Raw genomic sequence first — 23,620 nt, forward strand, 5'->3', positions numbered from 1 at the left:
CCTATCTGTAATTTATTTATTTGCATTGATTTCTGTCTCCCGGTCTCCAGACCGCAAACTCGTTGTGGGCAGGGAATGTGTCTGTTTATCATTGTATTGTACTCTCCTAAGCACTTAGTACGGTGCTCTGCACACAGTAAGTGCTCAATAAATACGATCGAATGAATGAATGAATGAATCAGAATCCATTCTTTGAGGGGAAAATGCTCATTAACACGGTGCTAAGAGCTTAATGCTACCTCCCTGTCCCCTCTGCCCAGTTGAACTTTCCACCTCCAATGTGGCTTTTAAAAGGGATGCTATTCCATTTAGTTCGGTCTCTGTAGAAGCCTAGCCCTGAGTTCTCTTACCCTGGACATAATGGAACCAGAGAGGGTAGGTGGGAGTGTTTGAGGGAATGCAGGTGGTCTGAGAGAATAATCATAATAACTGTGGTATTGTTAAGTGCTATGTGCCTAGCACTGTACTAAACACTGGGGTGGATACAAGCAAATCAGGTTGGACACAGTCCCTCTCCCACATGGAGCTCACAGTCTCAGTACCCATTTTACAGATGAGGGAACTGAAGCACAGAGAAGTGAAGTGACTTGCCCAAAGCCACACAGCAGACGTGGGGTAGAGCTAGGATTAGAACCCATGACCTTCTGACTCACAGGCCCATTACCTATCCTCTTCACCTTGCCAGTGGAAAATGTGAAGTCTGGATCTTTCCATAGGCCTCAACCTTTCCCAAATCTATCTTCCATATCACTCAACAGTGAGCTTTTGAGGTAAAGTTTCCCAAAAGATTGATTCTGATTTAGCACTCAGTGGGAAACTTTCCCTACTCAGCACTCTAGCACTTCTGTATGTATCGACTTACATACCTTACTACTTCAGCACTCATCTATATTTCCACTTTTTCTTCTTCCTCTTATCTGTAAATAATTTTTCTGTCAACCCTACTAGAATATAAACTTCTTGAGGATAGGTATCCCCTCTAACTCTATCATACTCTCTCAAGTACTTACTACAGTGCTCTGCACCCAGAGGACACTCTATAAATACTACTGATTAATTAAACCATCCTAAGTATGCCTCTCATAACTGAGAGGCTTTGAGATTGTTTTGACTGCCCAATTGAAGGCAGCAGTATATTTTCAGGTGTCTCACAGAGTAAGCTCATTGTGGGCAGGGATTGTGTCTATTTATTGTTATACTGACCTCTCCCAAGTTCTTAGTACAGTGCTCTGCACAAAGTAAGCGCTCAATAAATACAATTGAAACAGCAGCTGTTTCTAGCTTATACAACTTTGATATTTGTAACTGATCTGTTATATCAATTAATTATTTATTTATATTAACTTCCGTCTCCTCTTCTAGACCGTAAGCTCACTGTGGGCAGGGAAAACGTCTTATGCTCTGCACACAGTAAGTGCTCAATAATTACCAACGATTGCCTGATTTTGCAAAATGCTATGTCGAGGTTCTTTTGAAGTCCAAATTTAACAATCGGAATCTAATAAATTAATAGCCATGAGAACATCGAGATTTTGGACTAGCAGGATCAGATGGCCAAATTGGAACTATTTTAAGAAATCCTTCTTGGTTTGCATTAATCCGAGAGTACATGGCACTTTCTATTTTTGAAGCTCCACTCTTTGCAATGATTTTACAGTCATAATTAATCAAGGAGATGGGACAGGAGTTACTGAGTGATGTTTCAAACGCTTCAAAATAGATTCAGTCTACTTCCCAGTATTTCCCTAATGATCTACAATTGAATATGCATTAAGAAAATCTTCTTTATTGGGTTCTCTCCCTGAAACCTCTGCCTTGAAGAAACTTTGATTTCTTTTTCAGAGACTAAGCTTCAAGCTCTAAAATAAGGTGAATAGAAAATGGCTTCCAGGATCTGAAGAGATGACTTTCCCCAAGCCATCTCCAGAGCCTGGGGGAGTAAAACGAGCACCTGAATCTTGAAATAGACTCTTATCTGGATGGACAGGGTATCCACTGGGCTTCGGGTAGCAATCTACTGAAAGGGCTCCTGGGCATTTTAGGCAGGAGAATCTGGCTAAAAGAAGGTAATCTCTTTTTTCTGGAAGTTGTTAGGAACAGAAAGTGGTCATTAAGGAATGATGCCCGTCCTTTGAGCCTAGGCACTACCCAGTAGGTCTAGTTTTGCTACTCCAGGGGCTGAGAGCAAGCAGAAGACTGACCTACTCCCCATTCTATTAAGCCATAGGGCATATTTCCTGCTTCCACCCCAAGCCTGCCCCTACGCCACCCAGACTGTGGGCTCTCTTCTCCAAACGTTTCCATGAAAAGATAGTCCCTAATTTCCCTTGTTAATACTTTTTTATTGTCTTCCTTGGTACATGGTTCTCAAACGACTCTAACCAAACCACCAGTAGGGTAGCCCAGGCAATTGTCTGAAGAAGAAATGTGCACTGAAATTACGGGCCCCTCATGAAAACAGCTGGTCTAAATAACTGATTATTGATTAAACTTCCTTTGGAGAGGGAAAATAATGGATACCACTAACCCACAACAAAATGCAAATGCTTCTTAAAAAGTCTGTGGCTTGTGGCAGTTTCATTGTAGGCTGCAGGGTAATAGGTGTCGAAAGCTCTTTAAATAATTCCATCTGTCAGATTGGGTGCAGGATGGCAATGGGAAGTGGTTGGCAAAGAAGTGGTTCTAATCCTGGCTCTGGCACTTGTCTGCTGTGTGACCTTGGGCAAGTCACTTCACTTCTCTCTGCCTCAATTACCTCATTTGTAAAATGGGGATTAAGACTGTGAGCCCCATGTGGGACAGGGATTGGGTCCAACCCAATTATCTTGGATCTACCCCAGCGCTTAGTATAGTGCTTGGCATATAGTAAGAGCTTAAATACCATAATTATTGAATATTACTATTATTATTAAGTGAAAGCTTTTCTCTTCATAGGTTGTTGTTTCAGCCTCAGTGCCAGGAAGTTAGATCCAAGGTTCTGTGGTGAGTTACAGTTTGAGTACCCTGTCAAATCCATCCATTGGTTTGGGTGGGAAGAAGATGCTGTCTGGGAATGACATCTTCCCCTTTGCACCTCCTCAATTGGACTGAATCGAGTGATAGTTTTCTATGAGCACGCAGCCCAAGTGGCTTCAGAAGGCCATTAACACTGTAACTTTTCATGCTTAGATAATTCTGATCGCTTCTCTAATCTATCACCAAGAAGGCAGAGAGTGATCTGTCAAAGACATACATACGTTCAAGTGCTAATGTTTAGTGAATGTGATTTTCTGTGTGAGAAAGCATCACCAAATTGCTCATTTACACAGAGTTATTATGTTCATGGCGTGGCATAAACAATAATGGCAAAGAGGAGGAGGAAGATCATCTTAATAAAGATCAACTGGGTGAAACAGAGTCCCCCTCACTTGGCACATTATATCCCAAGCTAGACGATGAGCTATGGCTTAAAATACAAATGGCCACAGCTAACGCTACCTGAAAATCACCCATCCTAGACCAACCCTTCTACATCATCAATGGCATTTATTGAGCGCTTACTAAAGTACAGTATAACAGAGTTAGGAGACCCAATCCTGTCCAGCTTGCTATCTCTGGGAGAAGCATAAAGTCAAGTTCAGTCCAGAAGACCCAAGTGATGTCCCATCATCCCTAGCCGGCAAGAGCGTTGCCAAAGCTCAAAGCTAACGCTCCAGTTTACATGCTGGAAATGGTGGGTAGGGAGCTAGTTGTGGGTGAGGGAGAAGAGGGATGAAATAAATGAGGCCGTGAGGGCCATTCGTGGTAGGGACTGGGGATAAAACTGATGGAGGAAACATTAGCTATTGGGTGGAGAACTGTAAAATAGGTGGGTTAGATTCTCTACTCCTGCAGAAGGAGGCCCACAGCACTTGTCTATATTTATATATATTATTTACTATTCTATTTATTTTATTAATGATGTGTATACATCTATGATTCTATTTATTCTGAGGGTATTGATGCCTGACTACTTGTTTTGTTTTGCTGTCTGTCTCCCCCTTTTAGACTGTGAGCCCATTGTTGGGCAGGGATTATCTCTGTTGCCGAATTGTACATTCCAAGCACTTAGTACAGTGCTCTGTGCATATAAGCGCTCAATAAGTACGATCAATTGATTACTGGAGTCTTCTGTAAAGTTCTCATCATTTCACATGAAGAAGACTCACCAAAGACAAGGAGAATATGTTTTAACGGGGAAGAACTGGGAGTTTATCTCCTAAACAGATAATATTCAAGTTCCTAAAAGGAATTAAACCTGAGACCGACAAAGATGGTCCACTTGGCAGACTCTTAACATCCCCAAGCCAAGAGCACAGTTACTCACTCTTCTAATATAAACCAACCCAGCAGGGATAGTAAAGATTCAATGTCATAGCCCAAAATTTGCTGGGCATAAACATATGGTCTGGGCCACGCAGTTATAATTATGGCTGCCACATGGAGAGGAGAGAGAGCTGGGGCTGAAAAGAGCTGGAGATATTTCCTGGCTGCCTTTAAAATATATATATATGGTATTTAAGTGCTTACTACGTACCAGGCACTGCACTAAACACTGCAGAAGATACAAGCTAATCAGGTTGGACTCAGTCCCTAGCCTCCGTAAGGCTCGCAGTCTTAATCCCCATTTTACAGAGGGAGGTAAACTGAGGCCCAGATAAGTTAAGTGACTTACCCACTGTCACACTGCAGGCAAGTGGGAGATCAGGATTGGAACCCAGGTCCTCCAACTCCCAGCCCCATGCTCTTTCCACCAAGTTCTTGTTGCTCCTCACAGAATTCTAACTTGGAATTCTAAACCCTGACTGGGTCCCAGAGTTTCTATTGGCCAGAATCAAGTTTCTGCCAGAAGGTCCCATGCCCTGAAAGGATCCTGAGAGTGAATAATAATTATAATAATGATTATGGTACTTGTTAAGCATATCTACAGAGTTTTCTTGGGAAAAATACAGAAGTGGTTTACCATTACCTTCTTCCATGCAGTCAACTGGAGTCTCTGCCCTCGACTCTCTCCCATGCTGCTGCCGCCCAGCACAGGTGAGTTTTGACTTGTAGCAGATGGCCTTCCACTCGCTAGCCACTGCCCAAGCTAGGACTGGAATGGGTAGGTTTCTGCTTGACTCTCCCTCCCGTAGCCGAGACTAGTGGAGTACTGGAAACTCTCCAGGTGTGATTCTGAGAGGGGGTCATCAACCTAGGGGACTGGAAAAAGACAGGATATTTTGTTTAACTGTGTCTCCTTTGTTAAGTGCTGCCTATGTGTCAAACACTGTTCTAAGTACTGGGGTGGGTACAGGTCAATTAGGTCAGACACAGTCCCTGTCTCACTTGGGGCTCACAGTCTTAATAGAAGGGAGAATGGGTATTAAATCCCCATTTTACAAGTGAGGAAACTGAGGCACAGGAAAGCAAGTGACTTGCCCAAGGTCCTGGTCCTCTGACTTCAAGGCCCATGCTCTTTCCACTGAGCCTTGCTGCTTCTCCTCTGCTCAAGATTTGGGATTCTCTGACTGTGTATGCCCCTCCAACTGGCATCACGATTGGTGACTGGGTTTCTTGATTAACTCTTTTGTGAGAATTACTGAATTGAAATGGGTAGGAGGAGTGGGTTTGGGACTCCATTTCATTTCTCCCTCATTGCAATCATCTCAAAATCTCTGCATTAAAATATTCCCTGGATTTTTCATGATTTTGTGCCACAGCTGTAAATCCTGGTCTCAAAATTTGGGAATGAGAAAATTAAGGAAAACATTTTAATGCAACATCCTATATGAACATAAAAATTCCAGGCACACAAATAAGATAGCACAGTCCAATCAACATCAATGCAGTAACTAAACTGTCAAACCTGGGCTCAATCTCATCAGTGTCGGGCACTGTGGATAATAGATGGATCGGTGCAGCAAGGGACTGACTTTACAGGCACAGGATAGTAAAGGGACTGTCAGTCACACAGTGGACCTATCAACCACTGTCATTCACGAGAGCCCAGAGCATTTAACAGGATGGACTGTCTGCTACTGTCTCTCAACTGTCCATCATTTAACACTAGAAACTAGGATGGTGCCGCATGGAGCCATGAGATAAATCTCCATGAAATGGTAGGTGATCTCTGTCCAAAGTTATATAGTTGAGAAAAGGGGTCCCTGGGCCATAATATATATGTAACATTTTCTTAATGCCTTTGAGGGCTGTGACTAATCAATCAGTCCATCCTATTTATTGAGCGCTTACTGTGTGCAGGGCATTGTCGTAAGCACTTGGGAGAGTATACTACAAAAGAGTTGGTAGACATGCTCCCTGCCCATGAGGAGCTTACGCTCAAGAGGGGGAAGACAGGCATTACTATAAATAAATTAGGGATTTGTACGTAAGTGCTGCGAGGCCGAGGGTGGGGTGAATTAAGGGTACAAATCCAAGGGCAAGGGTGACGCAGAAGGCAGTGGGAGAAGAGAAAAGGAGAGTTTAGTTGGGGAAAGCCTCTTGGAGAAGATGTGCTTTAAATAAGGCTTTGAAGGCGGAGAGGGTGATGGTCCGTCGGATATAAAGAGGGAGGGAGTTCCGGGCCAGAGACAGGAAATGGACGAGAGGTTGGCGGCGGGATAGATGAGACTGAAGGACAGTGAGTTGGTTGGCATTAGAGGAGTGAAGTGTGCAGGCTGGGTTGTATTAGGAAATCAGCAAGGTAAGGCAGGAGGGGGCAAGGTGATTGAGTGCTTTAAAGTCAATGGTAAGGAATTTCTGTTTGATGCAGAGGTGGATGGGCAACCACTGGAGAGTTTAGAGGAGTGGGGAGACATGGACTGAAAATTTCGATAGAAAAATGATCAGAGCAGCAGAGTGAAGTATGGATTGAACTGGAGAGAAATAGGAAGGTCAGCGAGGAGACTGATGCAGTAATCGAGGTGGGATTAATTAATGAAGGTATTTATTAAGTGCTTACCATATGTCAAACACCATTCTAAGCACCAGGGTAGACTAAGATAATCAGGGTGGACACAGTCCCCATCCCACATCTTTTTAGGATTTTTTAGGTTGAGGGATACATGAGTATGTTTGAAAGCGGTGGGGAAGAAGACATTGGAGCTGGAGATGGTGGACAGGGAGGGGAGAAGGAAGGGGGGCAACTGTTCTGATAAGGTTTTGATAATGACTTATTATGATAAACCATTCTTAACCATTCCTGAAAGCCATTTCCAAGTTAACATTATTCCAATTGATTTTCATTATCTCTGGAAGTTTTTCATCCCTAAAAGATCTATTGCATCCGTTCTGCTCTTAATTGTTTTAAAAACAAGCATCGCCTCAAAGCAAGACATTCACAGCAGCATAAATTAGTTCATCTAACATAGAACACTCTGCCATGACACCTGCAGTCCTGATTAAAGATAGCAGGGCCCAAACGAAAAAACCATGAACCCACGTTGTTAAGCTTTAACTCGTTGTTTATCAGATTTTTCCATCAAGTTTCAAAAGATGATCCACAGGAAAATTCAGATCGGGTTTTGGGAAATCACCTATCTGATGCGCCCAGAATCAATCGATCATATTTACTGAGTGCTTACTCTGTGCAGAGCACTGTACCAGGTGCTTGGGAGAGTACAGTATAACAGAGTTGGTAGATACGTTCCCTGCCCACAACAAGCTTACAGTGTAGAGACTGTATATCCAGAAGTCATGCCATCAGTGTCTCTAAAATTGATTCACAAGACTCTCTCTAGGTTCCACGTCCTTACCTTGCTCGACATGCTGAAATCATTGCGGCCTGAGAAGTAACGAGGCCTAGTAGCAAGAGCACAAGCCTGGGAGTCAGAGGACCTGGGTTCTCTAATCCCAGGTCTGCCAACTGCCTGCCGTGTGACCTCGGGCAAGTCGCTTCACTGATCCTCCATTTCCTCATCTGTAAAATGGGGATTAAATCTCACTCCCTCCAATTTAAATTTTGAGCCCCATGTGGTACAGGCAATGTGTCCAACCTGATTATCTTTTATCTACTCCAGCGCTTAGAACAGTGCTTGGCACAAAGTGCTTAGCAAGTAACATAAAAAAGATAGATATAGGAGGGCACCTCCTTTCCAGGTTTAAACTGCTGCTCAGTATTTCATTAGGAAAGATCAGACAGAATTATCATTCCTAAGCAACTGACACTATGGTGGTGAGACATGGGTTGCCATCCAAAAAAGACAGTAACCAATAGGAGCCGAATGAGATGTCTACGATGTTTTCCAAGAGCCCAAATTCTTGGTATATGTAAGTAGGAATAATACCACTTTAAGGTGCTGCAGGTAGCACGAAACCTCATTCTGTAGCAGAAGAGGATGCAGCTGGAGAGGAGGGTGGACGGGAGGAGGAGAATCGAGAGAGGTCTTGATCCAAGGAGGGATCAGCAGAGCACCTTCAAAAGTTTGACAGTTCAACTTGCTCAGGCCCTACCGCTGCCCCCCCCCCCCCCCCCCCCCCCGCCAACCCATACCATTTGTATTTCACTGATAACATCCCTCCTTAAAGGTTTTACCTCGGGGGGTGGGAGCAGACCTAGTTTCTCAGTGGTAAGAGGGAGCAGCGTGACCTAGTGGAAAGAGCACAGGCTTAGGAGTCAAAGGGCCAGGGTTCTAATCCCAGTTCTGCCACTCATCTGCTGCGTGCCCTTGGGCAAGTCACTTAACTCCTCTGTGCCTCAGTTACTTCATCTGTAAAATGGGGATTAAGAACATGAGCCTGGGACATGGCCTGTGCCCAACCTGATCAGCTTGTATTTTCCTCAGCGCTTAGTTCAGTCCCTGGCACATAGTAAGTGCTTAAAAAGTACCATTTAAAAAAAAGAGGGGTGATGGAGCAGGTGGAGAAAAACCACTCAGAGGTGTGGATGGGGGCAAAATCTGACAGAGACCCAATAGCAGGTGGGCAGAGTCTCAGAGTGTGCATTCTCAATGGCAAGAGGAGACTGAACGTTCGCCTCAGCTTCTCCAATTCCCATGATACAGGAGTCCATTAAGGATGATTTACAGGATGGCTTGCTTAAATTGGCAAGCCATTGTTGGGAGTTGCCTTTCTCTACTTCACTCCATTGTGAAAGACAATGGCCAGTGATATCGAAAGCTACAGTTACTATGGCTTTGTGAAGAGCAGGTTGTGTCCTGCCAATTTAAGTTCCTTCTCTCATGGGGTGCAAGGTCATATAGATAAGGGGCAAGCAATAGATAGGCTCCATCTGGACTTCAGAAAGGTTTTTCATTCAATCTCACCTGACAAGCCAATCAACAGATATGACCTGAACAAAAATGACCAGACATTAGGGATAAAGAGTCCCATCTCATAAGGCAAAAGGTCCCGGAAAATCCCCCTAGATTTACATTTCTGTCCCGTAAAATTGTCTTTTGAATGCACATTTTGCAAATCCTTCATCTGATATAATTATAATTTAAAAGGATGAATTTGCATTGCTTGCCAAGATTAAAAATAAAATTGCCTGAATTTGTATAGTGCTTTTTTTATTTTTTCCAAAGCACTTTCACATCAGTAAACTCATTTCATCCTCACAACACATCCCCTTGAGGCAAGGAGAGACAGGTATTATTACCCACCAGTTGCCTGCTGTGTGACCTTGGGCAAGTCACTTCACTTCTCTGTGCCTCAGTTACCTCATCTGTAAAATGGGGATTGAGTCTGTGATCCCCACATGGTACAGGGACTGCAACCAACCAGATTTGCTTATATCCACCCCAGCTCTGAGTACAGTGACTGGCGCATAGTAAGCACTTAACAAATACATTATTATCATTATCCCCATTACAAATGAGGAAACTGAAGCATGGAATGATTAAGTGACTCAGCTAAGATCACACAGCAGGAATTTAACACTATAAAGAGAATAAAGAGAATCATTTTTAGTGGTGAGAGAGGGTGACAGCACCAATCTTGGAGTTAACTAATAATGTGGGAGTATGAGATTGGTAGCAGTGAGCCTAGCACTGAGAAGCTTTAAAAGGTGAGAAGCCCTTGGCTTATTTTTAATGAGATGGATATAATCCAAATGAAAAAAAATTTATCCTGCATTGGCTTACCTGATAGCTTGCTCCACTGGATGTTTAAAGCAGAATTCCAAGGATAAACACAGACGGAATTCTCTTTTTGGGATGCATGCTACATTTTATTGCAATCAATCAGTCAATGGTATTTACAAGCTCTTGGGAGAGGACAATACAACAGAGTCGGTAGACACATTCTCTGCCCTCAAGGAGCTTACAATTTAGAGGGGGAGACAGATATTAAATTAAAATATACTCTCCCAAGCGCTTAGTACAGTGCTTTGTATACAATAAATGCTCAATAAATACCATTGAATGAATGAATTACAGATATATATGTAAGCACTGTGGGGCTGAAGGTGGGGTGAATATCAAGTGCTTTCTCTGTCCTGGAAAAGAGTCAAAATTTGTGTAAGCGACTGCCAGTTAAAAAAATGACAAGAGTATAAGGAAGCAGATAGGAAGCAATTTGGGAGAACTTTAAAAAACTGATAAAAGATGATTGGGTATAAATGCTACTCACAAATAAGCCTATTGTTCTGGGCACTTTGGGGAATCACTCACTGACAGTGATACATTTCAAATATTCTCCTTCAATCAGGTATTGAGTGCTTATTATGTGCTGAGTATTGTAATAAGTGCTTAGGAGAGTACAACAGAGTTGGTAGACATGTTCCCTGCCTACAGTGAGCTTATAGCCTAGAGGGGGAGGCAGACATTAATATAAAAAAATTCCAGATTATCTACATAAGTGCTGGGGAATAGGGGGTAGAAAAAGGTAGTAAATCCAAGTACAAATTCAAAGAAAGACAGACATTAGAATAAATGATGGATACATTCATATGCACTGTGGGGCTGAGAGTGGGGTGAATGCTAAATTTCCAAAGGGTATAGATCCAAGTGCATAGATGAAGCAGGAGGGAGAGGGAGTAGGGGAAATGAGAGCTTAATCAGGGAAGGCCTCTTGGAAGAGATGTGACCTTAATGAGTCTTTGTAGGTGGGGAGAGTGATGGTCTGGCATATATGAAGGGGGAAGGAATTCCAGACCAGAGGGAGGTTGTGGAAAAGGGGTCGGGGGCAAGATAGATGAGATCGGGGCAAGGGGAGCAAACTGGCATATTAGGAGTGAAGCGTGCAAGATGGCCTCTGAGTAAGATATCAGTGAGGAATACAGTGTACCTATAATCTCTTAATCATTTCATATTTTCTATTCTCTGTTAGCCATTTCATCTCATACGTGTCTCCTAAATTCTATTTGGTTGGCTATATTGCATAAGTGGCAACATTTCATGCTCTGGAAATGTAAACAGGCTTTCCCCAACACACACATTTCTCATAACCTGAGTTCACTGAATGTATTCCACTTTCAATAAGATTTTTGTTTGCTTCCATTTTTTCTTTTTCTTTTTTTTTTTGCATGTAGGTCAGAGAAACAAGATTGTTTTTGCAAGCATTCCTGACCTTCATTGGAGATTCTAAACCAGGCCCACTGTGTTTACTTGTCTGACAATGAACTCCCTGTGCAGGTCAGGATGAGATACCATACTACACTACCCTTATCGCCACATAATTTTAGGAGCCTTTCACAGGCAAAAAGAGAGCAGCACTATGGTGGAATAGCCACAAGAAGGAGGAAATTGAAAAGTCACCCACATTACACCTTCACAACAGCATCGTAACTCAGTAAAAAGAAATACACTTATAAAAAGTTGCACCCATTATGAATGACATAGTTCTTTATGAATAGTCACCCACGTTGTCCCTTTTCTTCACTGTAAGATCCATCTTCCAACTAAAATAAGCTCGTTGGGGGCAGGGAACTTTGGAGAGTACAGTACAACAGAATTGGAGGAAGGAGAAAGGGTTTACTTTTTCTGCTGCTCCCCTTCTACCTGGGTCTGAGTCCGGATCCAAAATAGAATCCCCGGGCCCTTTTTTGGGCCCAGTCAGTCCTTTGAATTTACTATGTGTACAGCACTGTACTAAGCACTTGGGAAAGAACAATATAACAGACACATTCCCTGCCCACACCCATCACCTACCCCTTGGCAAGAACTAGGCAAAAGGCTCCATATTAAGGCCAGGGCTGGTTTCACTATTCTCATTAGCCTCCTCGTTGATCTCTGTGCATCCAGTCTCTCCCCTCTCCAGCTCATATATCCCTCTGATGCCCGGATCATGTCTCTAAAATATCATTTTGCACACCTATCCCCACTCTTCAAAAACCTCAAATGGTGATCCATTCCTCTCCCCCTCTAGCAGAAACTACCAACCATTGGCTTTAAGGTACTCATTCTACTCTCTTTCTCCTACTTACCCACCATCCTGTGACTCACACTCGTCATTCTCTCAAGTTAACCTAATCACTTTATCTTTCTTTGTCTTCTTTGTTTTCTTTGTCACTTATTTAGAAGCAGCGTGGCCTAGTGAAAAGAGCCCGGGTTTAGGAGTTGGAAAGACCTGGGTTCTAATCCTAGCTCTGCTACTTGCCTGCCGGGTGACTCTGGGCATGTCACTTCACTTCTCTGGGCTCCAGTTACCTCATCTGTAAAGTGGAGATTAAGACTGTGAACCCCATATAGGACAGGAACTGTGTCCAATCTGATTAGCTTATATTTACCCCAATGCTTAATACAGGGCCTGGCACATAGCACTTAACAAATGCCATAAAAAAAAATAAACCGAGAGGATGCCCAAGGAACTTGTTTCAGTTTCCTTATTAGCAGAACACTGCCCCTAGGTAAACTAGGACAAAGTAGAGGTCTTCTCTCAAAATCTATCCCTACTACCTAGTTTTTCAACTTCATCCCCCATCACCTCGTAAAAGAACCTGCTCTCACCCACCTTACTCCCTTCCTGCCACTGTCAACCACTCACTCTCCCCTAGCTCCTTCTATTCTGCCTTCAAACATGCACTTATTCAAAAAAGGTTTCTCTAGATCCCAACTCCCCATCCAGCTATCATCCCATCTCTCACCTCCCTTTTCTATCCAAACTCCTTAGGAGGCTTGTATCTATTTACCATCTCCACTTCCTCTCCACCAACTCTCTCTTTACTGAAATCTGGTTTTTGCCCTGCTCACCAAGATCTTCGATGAGTTTCTCACAGCCGAGTCCAGCGGGCTGTACTCTGACCCGATCTCCCTTGACCGTTTGGCCACCTTCTTTTGGAAATGTTATCCAAACTTGCTTTCAGCCAATCCAGTATTCAGCTGGTTCTCTTCCCCTCACGAGGCTTTGTTCTGGGCTCCTCACTCTTCTTGCCCTATAATTAACTCTCTCAGGGACGTCAAAAGTTCATTAGCTCTCATGTCTTCTACCTCTAATAATAGCAAATCTAATAATAAATTAGATGTGGTATTTGTTAAGCTCTATGTGCCAAGCATTGAACTAGATCCTGGGCTATACTAACAAGATAATCAGGTCAGATACAATCCCTGTCCGCGTGGGGCTCACAGTCTAAATGTGAGGGAGAATTAGTATTTAAACCTTATTTTACAAAAGAGGAAACTGAGGTCTGGAGAAGTTTAGTGACTTGCCCCAAGTCACACAGCAGGTAAGTGGCAGAACCCAGGTCCTCCGATTCCCATGCTTGTGTTTTTTCCATGAATTTACAATGAATTTACAATCTAAAGGAGGAGGCAATGTTGGCAAATCCACTTAATAATCAATCAGTAGTAGCTGCACTTATGATATATAAGGTACAGTACATATGAAGTGCTTCATAAATATCATTACTGAATATTTTTTACACATCTAATCCATAAACTCCTTATTAGTGGGGAATCTGCCTATTCTAGTTCATCGTACAATCCCAAGTGCTTAGTACAGTGCTTTGCACATAGTAAGCGTTCAATAAATGCCAATGATTGATCATAACTGCTTAATAAGTGCTTAGTACAGGACTCTGATTGACTGGTATTTACTGATTGATCACTGATCCCTTGTTCAAATGGCAAGATAGGACAACCATTTGGGTTGCAACTCAGCTTCAATAAATGGAACACATGAGAAGGATAATAGCGAGATGGTTTCCTCTTCTGCCACTCCCTTCTGCATCGCCCTTGCACTTGGATTTTCTCCGCTTATTCAACCCTCCCTTGGTCCCAAAGCACTTATGTATGTATCCACAATTCATTTATTTCTATTGATGTATGCCTCCCCCTCTAGACTGTGAGCTCGCTGTGGGCAAGGAATGCATCTGTTTATTGTTATATTGTACTCTCCCAAGTGCTTAGTACACTGCTCTGAACACAGTAAGCACTTAATAAATACGATTAATAGGTTGAAAGCAAGCAGTTGCTGTGAACCAAAAGGGGGCACGTACAAGAATGATACAGAGAATCAAAGTCTCAAAGAAATGATGCTCCGACAGATTGACAGGATACCACTACATCAGACAGACCAATCAGGAGAGGGGTTGCTTTCTTGGAGCAGAAGCTTCGGAAAGATAGGGAAACCAAGAGTGCATTTGAAAGCTATGACAGGCCCGACCAATGTGCAGTGGACTATTTTCACACGCTCAGAGTGTGGGATGGAAAGTCAGTAGCACATAGATCTTTTCAACCATACCCACACCGCATGCGTAAGATCTCACCAACTTTGAATATGAAGGAGGGCTCGATGGCATAAACCTGACATTCTTCCTGGAATAGGTTTCCCTAGTTATTTTCTTCCTTGGTTGCATCACATTGGTGAGGTGATTTATTGTTCTCTGGTGTGCACATAATGAAATTCATTACTTTAAAAAAAAAACTTGATAAAATTTGATTTTCTGAGTATGGTTTCAGAACTGTTGCTTGCAAATAAATTAATTGCACTTTCTCCTTTTGCAAGGCTGAGGTGAAAACTAATGGTATAGATAACAGCTAGGTTTTTTTCTGTAATTAGAAAGACTTTAACTTGTTCATTTAATCCCCAAGGACAGGGTAAGTGATTACTATGTAAGAATAAGTTGTAGTCTACAGTTCCATTTTAATTAAAAAATTTTGCACAGTGTAGGAAATTCATTAAATACATATTAATACATAAGTGTTACAAGACAAATGGTATTAAAAAAATGTGTCTGTAAGTTTATTAACTTGAACAATGGCTTTCAGGAGTTTTATTTTTCTTTGATTGACTTTTGCAGGAGCCCTTTTATTCTACATTCTCTCTGGTGGATTCACTCCTTTCCTGGAGGTGATGGGGGGCGGGGAGCATAATGGGGGGTCATCACCCTCACAGAATTGGGACTTTGGGGGTGAAGTCAGTGCCTTCACCACAACAGCTTTTGGAGCAATAGTTGCCCTGCCCCTAGCAATGAAATGGGGGCTAGCTGGAAGCAGAGTGACCCAGTGGATAGAGCCCGAGGCTGAGAGTCAGAAGGACCTGGGATCTAATTCTGTCTCTGCCACTTCTCTGCTGCGTGACCTTGGGCAAGTCACTTCACTTCTCTGGGCCTCAGTGACCTCACCTGTAAAATGGGGATTAAGACTTTGAGCCCCCTGTGGGACATGGACTGCATCCAACACGATTAGCTTGTATCTACACCAGCACTTAGTACAGTGCATGGAATATAGTAAGTGTTTAACAAATACCGTGATAAAAACAAATAAAAAACCTACTAGAGGACTTATGGTTGTGGTTTTCTACTGCCCTTGGTCTCATTCGGGAGCAGATTCCTTGGTATGTCCCAACCAACTTTCCCTAAAACAACAACTCTGGTATATATTAAGCACTTACTATTATGCCAGTCACTGTTCTAAGTGCTGGGGTAGTTGTAAGATCATCAGGCAGGACACTCTCCATATCCCACATGCAACTCACAGTCTAAGTAGGAAGGGAGAATAGATATTGAATCTCCATTTTAAAGATGAGGAAACTGAGGCCCAGAGAAGTGACTCGCTTGCAGTCACACAGCAGACAAGTGGCAGATGGGGATTAAAACTCAGATCTCCTGATTCCTTTGCCCTGGGAATCTCCTTCCAAATTGGATCCCATCAATGTGGACTCACCTGCATAGCAAGAATCATAACCCTCTGTTCCTCCAGATTTGGAGCTGGAGTGACCTACAGAAGTCCTGAGGCAACAGGGAGGGGTGACTCTGTTGTCAACCTTTTGGATTACAGAGGAGTAAGTTCCTTGAGGGCACAATTATTCGGGACCAGGGCCTGGAAACTGTAATCTCTCAGGGCCAGAGACCGGAAGGTGCAACGTTTGAGTACGGAGGACTTCGTCATAACCTCCCCACACCTCCATACCATAACTCTGTCCCTGTCTCTCGCTGCCATCCCAAATCACCCAATCTCCATTAGTTTATCTCCATCCCCATCACTCACATCTTCCCTCCCCAAACCTAAATGTAGCTTGCCCTCAAGATCATAGGCAAACTCTCCTTCATCCTTGTCCTTCTCTCCTTCCCTACACTGACTTTCGAGCATCCTTGTGGATATTCCTGATGATCCCCCAGTGCCTGGCTTCTTTTCGCTCCTCAACTCTGCCAAACACCTGCTCTAACTCACCTCACAGAGTCATCAATTTGGACACACATTGGACCTTATCATCACTGGCCATTGTTCCATCTCGAACTTCACCAACGCTGAAAGTCCACTCTCTGAGTACAAACTCCTAACCAGCCTTCTGTCTCACCTTCTCCTTCCCAACAAACTATCTCTTCCACCCACAGAGACCTCGAATCTCTTGACCCCACAGGTCAACCTGCCCCATTCAAACTCTCTTTCTAACACCTCCCCTCACCAATCTCTTGATACACAAATCCACACCTTCAATGCTGCCCTCACTTGCTATTGACTCTTTCACCCCCTTGTTGCTCCATCAATCTCACATCAGCAATCTAGCCCTGGATCATCTCCACAATACACTTTCACCTCCCCCGCACTAGTGCTGCAGAAATCCAGACACCAGGCTAACTTTGTTCACAAATAAGTCAACCTTAGGTGGTCTAATTTTTCTCTTCCCTCCACTAACGCTCTTTCTCATTCGATTCCATGCCCATTGCCCTTACCAACTATCCCAAACCTTTATCACCCACCTGAAACTTCCTTATCTCTTGCTCCCACTGACCTTGCCAACTGCCTTGTTGACATAGCCGAAACCATCAGGTGTGAGCTCCACAAAGTCTTCTCTTCACATCCCCAACTCCCTCCCACATCTATATCCACTGTCTCATCTATCTCGGTCATCTTTGAGGAGGATATTTCCAGCCTACTTTCTAAATCTACCCACCTGTGCCTCCAACCCTATTCTTTCTTGCATAATAATAATAATGGTATCCATTAAGCACTTGCCATGTGCCAAGCACTGTACTGAGCAGTGGGTTAGGGACAAGATGATTAGATTCCACATGGGGCTCACATTCTATTTAGAAGAGAGCATAAGTATTGAATCCTCATTTTGCAGATGAGGGAACTGAGGCACAGAGAAGTTGAATAATTTGCCCAAGTTCACCCAGCAGGCAAGTGATGGCGGTGGGATTAGAACCAAGGTCCTCTGACTCCCAGGCCCATTTTCATTAGGACACGCTGCTTCCCTAAAAATGCTTGTACCCACCTTCCTTCCCTTTCTCACTGATGGTTCTTTCCTTTCTTCCTTGAAACACACGCACATCAGGCAAATGCTAAAGAAAACCTTCTCTGGATTCCACTCCACCATCCAGCTATCATCTCATCTCCCTCCTTTCCTTCCAGTCCAAACTCCTTGAACAGATTGTTTACACTCCTGACTCCACTTCCTCCCTTCCAATTCCCTCCTTGACCCTTTCACAATAACAGGATGCTCTGAGGAACAGCGTAATGGTTGTCCTGTTGAACACCCATCCTTATTGCAGTTCTTGAGGTTTTTGGATCATAGTGTAAATTCTGCAGCAATGGCATTTGAGTGCTAACTATGAGCATGGTGCTGCAATAGACAATTGAGAACAGACCACAGAAGTATAAGAAACAGTCTTGGTCCTCAATTGGACCCAATCATTTGTACTTACTGAGAGCTTACTGTGTGCAGATCACAGTACTGAGCACTTGGGAGAGTACAATGGAGCCAGGAGACATATTCCCTGCCCACAACGACCTTACCGTCTCAAGGTCCAGGATTAACACTTTGGTTGGAGGCCAATTGGAGGTGACCGGAGAACAGGGAGTCTTCCCCATCCCAATTTCCCATTAGCTGCCAGATTTTTTCCAGGTTAAAAAATGTGTGGGAAGGGCAAGGCCGGAGCTCTAATAACCCTCAGAACCTGCTGTCCGCTAAATTGCATGCTCCTTGTGGGTCCGGAGCATTTTACTTCTTTATCTCGTATTTCCCAAAGCCTAATATAGTGCTCTGCCCTCCAAGAGGCATCCCGCCCCCGGCCCGCCCCCAGCCCTTACTTAGGCTACTACTAAATTTCCCCACTCCTGTTTCTGGCTTGGATCTCTGATAGAGACAGCCTGGAAAATCTGGGCCTGTGGTAAGGTGGAGGGAGTGAAACCATAGGCGACCAACACGATCTGAACTTTAAAAACTCCCTTCCAGGCCCCCTCACTAAATCCGAGATTGGCAGGAACCCTATAAAGACCATGACATTTTGGATTAGCTCTTCTGGGAGCCAACGTAAGTGCCAGGCTCTAGAAGCTTAATAAATATCATTTGCCTCTCCCTGGCTGATTCTTATTGCTCATCAGCCCTCCAGCCAAGCCCAATGCTCCAAACTTTCATCACTAAGCCTTTCAGCCAGTGCCAAACAGACAGTGGATTCTCCAGTAGGGAGATGTAGCCAGCATTAAGGGATGAACTGTGGTTAACTTATTAACAGGTCAGGGTAAGTGCAGTGTGATGTTGAAGTGGGTTTGCAGGACCCAAAAAGGACATTTTTAAGGCATTAGCCTTGGGATTTCTTTTTACTTCACCACCCGGGAGGGGTGGCTCTGTATCTTCCACCCTCAAAACAAATGACTCCAGTTTGACCATTTTAGTCATTTTGTCCTATCATAAAATCTGCTGCCCTGAAAACTTCCCCCTCCTGGTTCATTTCATTTTTCTCAGGCCCTGGAAACCAACATTTCACCTGGCTGTCACCCCTCTGGTCTTAGATATGATCTCTGAGGCTGTTCGTCACCTGCTATTCAAGACGGTGCCAAGAGATCGGGGGAGAAAAGTGGTCATGTGTTGTGTTTCTCCTGAAAATGACCTTCCTCCCCTTCTTCATTTTCCCTGCACTTGTCAGCCAGCATTAGTGTAACATGAACCCAGAGTTGTCCAGATGCCATTAATGGAGGTTTTTCCGCTTATGAAGATGAAAAGAATGTGTCCATCTGCACCGAACCAGCACATTTCATCTCAGAAAGCCAGGCGCGACCAGAAGTGGTCGTCGAGTTTCGTGTTCCCGTACACTAGCTCCACTGTCACACATTTTGCTGTAATATAACTCTGTTGAATTGTACTCTCCCAAGTGCTTAGTACAGTTCTCTGCACACAGTAAGTGCTGAATAAATACCACTGAAGATGATGATGATTAAATGACATCTCTGAATTGGGCAAAAAAACGACTGTGGTATTTATTAAGCCTTTAGTCTGTGTCAAGAGCTATACTAAGCACTGGGGCAGATATAAGATAATCAGGTTCCACATGGGGCTCACAGTCAAAGTAGGTGGGAGAACAGGTATTGAATCCCCATTTTGCAGTTGAGGGAACTGAAGCCCAGAGAAGTTAAGTGACTTGCCCAAGATCACACAGCAGGTAAGGGATAGAGGTGGGGTTAGAACCCAGGTCCTCTGACTCCCAGGCCCAGGCTCTTTCCACTAGGCCACACTGCTTCCCTCTCCTCCCCATAAACCCTAATCTAAAGGAAGCCCTAGGTTTGTACCCAGGTTGGAGACATCAGTGCTATTCAACAGCATTTTGGCATCTGAACAGGGATGTCATGCTTGTAGGAAAGGTACCCCAACTGTATTTCTGTGGGCCTAATGTGGAAATAAACATCTCTCGGCAACACTCACACCTGTGGACAAAATTCCACCGGCTGCAGTGTCTCATTTTTTGTGTGTGTGTGTGTGTGTGTGCGCCTTTCACATAGATGCACACACACACTTGCTTTGTTTTGAGCCATTAATCAAAGGAGAGGTGGACATTTTTGATAGGGCAATTTAGTTGTAACTTGATCAATGCAACAGGAAGGGAGTTTTTAGGAGGTTGAGGCTGTGATCAGAGGATTGTTAATTGGGTAACCATCTATTAAACAGGACAAACCTAATCCGTATTAATCGATAAAAGAAAAAAGTATGACTGAAAGAGACCTTAGGGCATCAATAAACTAATTGCTAGTTTTAATTGGTAATTTTTGATGCAGTTCTTATGAAAATTGCCAAAAACAGCTCTGGGATGTAGCTGTCAAGGGAATAGGAGGGATTATGAATGGGGAATTCGTGAGTGGGGAATCTCAGAACAGCAGAACAGCCAGTGGCAAGACCTTTGAGAGGAGGAGGAAGAGGAGAAGGAAGGAAGGAGGAGAAAGAAGGAGGAAGGAAGAAGAAGAATTGTGGTATTCATTAAGCACATACTATATGCCAAGCACTGTACTAAGTGCTGGGGTAGGTACAAGCTAATCAGGTCCTACATCGGGCTCACAATCTAAATAGGAGGGAGAACAGGTATTGAATTCCCATTTTGCAGGTGAGGGAACCGAGGCACAGAGAAGTTAAGTGACTTGCTCAAGGTCACACAGCAGACAAGTGGCAGAGATTGGATTGGAACACAGGTCCTCTGACTCCCAGGCCCATACTCATCCCACTAGGCTACTCTACTTCAATGTAAGTATATTTATGTTGAATCAAATGCATGTTCAATTATTTATTCTGGCTACCCTCTTGGTAAATATTTTTATGTCTTTACCCTATTAGAGTTTACATAGAGAATGTGTCTTCTGTTTCTGCTATCCTTTCCCAAGTACAGTGGGTTCTCAGTCCGCCTTTCCACTCAGCTTTCCATGCTATCCTGATAAAGGAAAGAGTGTCTAAGTGGCTCTTGTGATAAGGGAAAGAATCCTTTTTGCACCCAGTGAGAGAAGTTGCTAGGGCCTCTTCAGTACCAATTTCTACTGGTGTCAAGCTTGTGGTGATCCGCTGGCTAAATCATCCCAGCACCCCTTGTTTAAAAGCGTATTTCCCTTCTGAGGGAGACTCACATATTTCACCTGGTTGTTGTCAAAAGGCAATCAACTGCATTAATGCCTCCAAGCTGGAATGGCAGAGATGGATTAGCCCTGTCACTCTGAAGATGCGGCTCCGAGAGGCAACGGTGATGAATATCGGGAGGAGAGACGCCGTGGACCGTGGGTCAAGTGGCGATGCCTGCGTGACGAAGCCAGGACACACCTGAAGGGAGAGAAACTGGTCTTTATAATGAGACGCCAGAGACCTCGGGGGTGCAAACAGAAAAGATGGATAGGAGGGAATCTTTATCTGGGATTGCAGGGCGGAGGGGGAGGGGACGGCTCTGTCACCGAGTGATGAACGAGAGAAATTAATTTGTCACTCTACCTAATGTCATTAAGACCTTCAACAATAGCAATAACATCACTGTGTGTGAACCGGGAAAAATATTTTTCATGAAGTAAGACTCGGTTCCCGTGAGATTAGATAGGTTTAAGAAGCAGTGTGGCCTAGAGGAAAGAGCCCAGGTCCGGGAATCAGAGGACCTGAGTTTTCACCCTTCCTCTGCTGCTTGCCTGCTGGGTGACCTTGGGCAAGTCACTTCACTTCTCTGGGCTTCAGTTCCCTCATCTGTAAAATGGGGATTAAAACTGTGAGCCCAAGATGAGACAGGGACTGTGTCCAACCTGATTACCCCAGCGCTTGGAACAGTGCCTGGCACAAAGTAAGCACTTGACAAATACCATTTTTCTTTTAATTTAACAACAAACAAAAGGACTGGTCCTGCCTCGTTGCCAGCTTCCCATTCTCCGATACCGTGCTTGAAGATGAGCAGCCCCGAGAGCCGAGATGCTCTGAGTCATTTCCAATTGCCTTGAAATGATGAAGGGCATGCTCAGAACTGAAATCTTTCCCTTTAGCCAGGCAGAGAGGAGATCTTTCATCCCAGCAGATCATTGGTTCTGATTAATGATGAAATAGTCTTCATTGCAGGATAAGCTGACAAAGGCAATTTAAAAAGCAGCAAGACGAGCAATTGAGCCATTTGGTACGGGGAGCTCCCCCAACGACATGGCTAACGGTGGGCTAGGAATAGTACCGGAAACTTTAATTCAATGTTTAAGACACATGTCGCCGTGTGATGTAAATGCAGCAAAAGAGGTTGTTTTACTATTCAACCAGAATCTGGGATCAATGGCAAACAGTGGCAGAGGCCATCGATCACAAGTCGGGGAATCAGGCGGTACTTTATGAGGGAGAGAGAGAGGAGGCCCAGCAATAATTCCCATCAAAACCCCACTGAGCATTGCTTTGATTTATGGGGCTCCAAATTCTTCTGGAAAATGTTAGCTCCCTCCAACGGGTAGGTCTATTTGCTGGCTAGGTAAACTGGGTTAAACATCACCTCCCCCGTTCACCACTTTGAAAGGGCAGTCATCCGGGACTTAATTCCGATTTCACTGGGCCGGGTGCCAGGTGGCTTTCTGAGCGTTCGCCAGTAGGAAGGAAGAGCCAAGGCTAATTGTATCTCACACCCAGCTGGGAGGCATCACTGAAGTCACCCTTCTTTATCCAGGCCTGAAGAATTTTGTGGGCCCCATTGCACGTGGAAGATCAAGAGTCCTCGGGTCCTGAGCAGATGGGCAGAGGTACTGGCACTGGATGGATCATTCCTTCCAGGCGCCAGGATTGGGGCAGTGCTCAGGAATGGTCTTTCCCACCTCGGTCTCTCGGGAGAGTTGACAGAAGGAGCAGTGCATCCATTTTTCCCGTTTGGGTTGGCTGTCGACTATCCACTGAAGAGATTGAAGAGATTCAATAGCACTCACCCTCCGTCAGAGGTCGATCTTCCACCGCTGAATTATGAAACCCCCAGTCGGACCCTCCAGGACCATCTTTCCAGTTCCTCCTGCAGCTTCAACCATCCTGTGCTGGAGGGAAAGGTGATGCATGAGACCTCTCTTTATCAAATGGTAAAGGAATGCGAGGGAGGGAACGAGACTTTCTAATTCTGTTCCAGGACAGCCTTAGTCTGCAGAGAAACTCGGTGCTTCTCACCTCGGTCTCTAGGTGCATGGTCTTCTGGGTCCCAAGCCCTTTTATGGGCCAAGTGGCTAGGTCATTATCCTTTCTCACCCTGCCCCCCCTTTTAATAATAGTACATGTTTAGCACTTACCATGTACCGAGCACTATGGTAGGTGTGGGATAATCAGGTTGGACACAGTCCCTGTCCCACCCGGAGCTCTAAGTAGGACGGAAAACAGGGATTAGGCTCTACATTCTACAGATGAGGAAACTGAGGCACAGAGAGGTGAAGTGACTTGCTAAAGGTCACACAACAGGTAAGTGGCAGAGTCAGGACTAGAACCCAGATCCTCTGACTCCAGGCCTGAATTCTTTCCACTAGGCCACGTTGCTTCCCCTTTCACGTAACCCTAGGATATG

The 23,620-nt window shown here is 44.2% G+C and overlaps 1 non-coding gene across 1 annotated transcript; it reads right to left on the reverse strand.

The window, feature by feature from the left end:
• Window positions 1-5,065: 5,065 nt before the first annotated feature.
• LOC114807775 lies at window positions 5,066-5,203 on the reverse strand. Its single transcript, XR_003755847.1, has one exon. It is a non-coding gene; the product is annotated as a small nucleolar RNA SNORA7 (small nucleolar RNA).
• Window positions 5,204-23,620: the final 18,417 nt, after the last annotated feature.

This window comes from Ornithorhynchus anatinus, chromosome X3, assembly GCF_004115215.2.
Source record: "Ornithorhynchus anatinus isolate Pmale09 chromosome X3, mOrnAna1.pri.v4, whole genome shotgun sequence".
Lineage (NCBI taxonomy): Eukaryota > Metazoa > Chordata > Mammalia > Monotremata > Ornithorhynchidae > Ornithorhynchus > Ornithorhynchus anatinus.